This window comes from Fukomys damarensis, unplaced genomic scaffold, assembly GCF_012274545.1.
Source record: "Fukomys damarensis isolate Sample0158 unplaced genomic scaffold, DMR_v1.0_HiC HiC_scaffold_31, whole genome shotgun sequence".
Lineage (NCBI taxonomy): Eukaryota > Metazoa > Chordata > Mammalia > Rodentia > Bathyergidae > Fukomys > Fukomys damarensis.
In genome coordinates, this window is record NW_022900943.1 from 12,888,418 (window position 1) to 12,892,381 (window position 3,964).

The window sequence follows — 3,964 nt, forward strand, 5'->3', positions numbered from 1 at the left end:
GTGAAGGTAAAAGCCCTCTTTTTCTGTTGTTCTCTTGTGCTTCGTTCTTTTTGGTTTTCTTAACAAACATTCCTTTAAATTAGCTTGAATTATACAGTAGATTGCAGTAGTAGTGTCTAACGATGTGTTTCCCCACCTGTTGTTTTGTTTCTTTCTTTCTGTTTGTTTTCCAGGGAAATTCTTTCTCCAGTTTTCATAAGATCCTGCCTAGGACAAAACCACCACTGACACTCCCTTCATGGATAAACACGATCTGGCCTGGCCATTCACAGTGCACTGTACCCCTGGCTACAAGGACTGGTCTGTGTATGGCCACATGACCTAAGCCAAACCAACCAATGTCTTCTCTAGGATTGACACCTAGAGCTGCAAAAAAAGAAATTTTCTTTCTGCTGGGTGGCAATTTGAGATGCCCAGTCACTATTTCACCCTCCTTGTAAAGAAACTGTAGCATGAACCCACACAAGAGAGGCAGGGGAAGTGGGAAGCAGAGAGGAAGGAAGAGGAAGGAAAGGGAGAGGGAAAATGAGGAAAAGGAAGGTAGGAGAAGGGAGAAGGAGGTAGGAACAGGGAGATGGAGGTGGGAGAGAGGCCCTAACCTTTGAACCCTAACCTCTGATTATGCAGGCCAATGAATTTCTTTTATCATTTTTTGCTTAAGCCTGCTAGAATTAGGTTTCTGTCACTTGCAACCCAAATATCCCTAATGAATATTAACTTCTATTTCTTGTCACCAAGCCATTAACTATTATAATATACACAAAGTTTTATGACATCTTGGAATTTCTATAACTTTCTCTGCAGAATAAGAAGACCACTGTTTTGGTAGGGGCTTCCAAGTTAGTCACATAACTTCTTCCAGACCAATTTGCCTCAGCCTTTGGTCCCCATTATGAATTATGTGTCCCCTTAAAAAAGCATGTTGAACTCGGGCATGGTAGCACACACCTATAACCCCAGCACTTGGGAGGCTGAAGCAAGAGGATTTTCTGGGCTAGTTACTGAGTTTAGGGCCAGCTTGAAGTATTCAGCAAAAATCTATCTTAAAAAAAAAAAGTTGAAGTCCTAATCCCCGTACAACCATTGTTTCTGTTACAAGACTGCTATATGAAGTCAGAGTCCAAAGAAAATATTTTGTAAAAATGGAAGACTGCATCTATAATCCAAGAAATGCTTGGCTTTACCAGAAGGTAGGAGAGAGGCACAGATTCTCCCTCAGAACTCTCAGAAAGAATCAATCTGCTGGCACCTTGATTTTGAACGTCTTGCTCCCAGAACTGTGAGACAATAAAACTGTTTTAAGCACTGTTTGGGTGATGATTCCAGGTACAGAAGTTACTGCATTTACTGTTCCCATCAGGACTATAATTTTCTTTTAGCTCAAAACAGCTGTTCTCAGACCACATTCCCACTCTACTGCTCTTTCACAATTTGTTTTTCTTTGGCTCTAAGCAGAATGGCGGCCTACCTGAAAGTTCTGATAGGGCAGCATACAGTCAACCACAGTGAAAGTGACTTCAGAGCTCAGTTTCCAAAGGACTCAGACATCCAAGCAAAATGGCATTCATGACCGACTGCAATGAGAACCGCATGCTTTGGCAAAGCTGGCAGCAGGACAGGCACCCACCAACTGGCACCCAGGGCTCCATTCCCAGCCTGTGTCTGGCCAGTATGTGTGGCAGCCACAATGAAGAATGTGGGAGCTGTCTTTCTCTTTGCCCAGCAGCCAGGGCCGCCCCCAATGCAACCGCGGGTAGGGGCAGCCTAGGACATGGAAAGCAAGGAGAGGGCATGTCTGAGGGCAAAGTACAGCAAGTACACAACCTGCACCTCTGTCCCTAGGAGGGCACGCGAGGGAGAGAGTCCAGTTTAACTGCCTGTCATCCTCAGCAAGCTGACGAAGACAGAGATGATCTGGCACCACACCAAAGCAGGATAAAAGGCACCCGTGCTGAGAGCTGTGCAGAAGCTGGAAATGGATCATTAAACAAGCTGTAAGAGAGATTCAGAAGATGAGCTGGCAACTGTTACTCAAGCACTGTCCCCAGCGTTTTCCTTCTGAAAACACCATAATCTCGTCCCTCATGTACTATCCCCATTCTCCCTGTTGGGCAGACCTGCTGAGCTGCACAGGGCAGGACCGCTGGCTCACTGTGGGAGAACCACCACTGTGTGCATTTTCAAACTCACTAAAGAGAGGGGAGGTGGAGGTGAGGGAGTAGAAGCCACTTTTCACCACTGTAGATTTAGAAAAAAACAGTTTCCTCCTTGGAGATGTCAGAGACTCAGCAGTCCTTGGTTTCCCGGTAGCTGCTCCATTAAACTGGGTTTCAATTTAACATTCCTGTGAGGTCAGAACCAAGGAGAGTCAAACCGGTGTTCACCCTTTATCACAGACAGGTTCTGGTGATCAAGGGGCAGGCTTCTCTTTTTGGTGTAAGGCCCAGTTAGGGACCAGCAGCCTCCACTGACCTATCTTCACCCTCTGCACCCCACCTGCTCACACCTCGGGGTCCCATGCAGCCTCTACTCTCCTCACTCATTTCACAGCCCAGCCTGTGCCGTGGGCTTTTAGAATAGTGGTACTGGGGTGTGGGTAAGGTAATTTGGGACGGTAGCACAATGCATTATATTGTTCACCTGTTGGAGAAAGCTTGGTTATCTCCAAGATCACCAGGGATGGATGGCTCTTTCAAGGAGACTGTCACAGAGGGAAGAAATAAAATTCTGGGCTTGGAATTTTGTTGTGGGGGGCATATCAGTTTAGGACATGCCATTAAAAGTTTGTCAAATTTTGAAACAGGAATTATTCCCCACTTCCACACCATACCAAGTGCCAGCACTCCTGCAGGCTCTGTGCAGAAAGAGACAAATACAACATGGTCCCTTTCAGGATGTATAATCCAGAGGGAAAGAATAAAGAAGCAAGCACGGTGGGATAAATAAATCACACCGTGGGCCGGGGATTTAGCTCAGTGGTTCCACCGCCTGCTTTGCAAGTGCAGGAACCCCACTTTGATCCCTGGTACCAAAAATCAATAAATAAATAAATCACACCATGATTCTCTGAAAGAGCCATGCCCAGGGTACCACGGTGACCCAGTAGACATCATTTGGTCCATGCTATCCCCCATACATTCTTAAATTCTGTGCATCACCATAGTGAATTGAATCCCATGATACGAATGCCTGTTTTTAAGTAGTAACTTACCCTTAAAGAAAATCGTAATTTCCAAAGAAAATATTTGAGTAATAGAATATAACCAATTTGCTTTTGGTTAGCTAAAGGGTTTCCCTAAGAAAATATGAAAAATTAGCTGGGTGTGGCAGCATAGGCTTATAATCTTAGCATTCTAGGAGGCTGAGGCAGAAGGATTATGAGATCCTGCCTCATGTTAGCTTAGTGTGAAGGCCCCAGTTATTTGATTCCCAGCTCTGAGAGAAAGGAGTGGGGTAATGAGAAATTGGGGAAAAAAATGTTCATTTTTCTCATCTCTGAGTAGATATTAAAAAGATATTTAAAGCATATTCATTTGAAAGGACATCAAAGTGTGGCCTGCTAATGACACTCCAAAGCCATAGTTTAGAGCTACAGGAACCCAAAGTTTTGTGTTCATGTTTCTGTGTCTCCACTAATTGTGCAACCTTGAGTAAGTCTCACAACTCTCCTAAGCCGTTCCATCTGTGAGGAAGACATGAAATAATGTTCACAGCAGTGTTATGAAATCCATGAGGCAGGGATACAAGAACTTGCCACCTTGGAAGTCAGCTCCTTTGAGGAGTAAAACATCTTATAGAGGAAGCAACCCTCACCTCGAGCAGAGAGGCTCAGTCTGGACATCTTAGCATCAGACTTCTTGATAGCAAATGAAACGTCCTCTCTTTTTTCTTTTCTTTCCTTTTCTTTTTTTTTTTTTTTTTTTTTTTGTTTTGGGTGTGCACCTCAAACATTTTCACTTCCCAA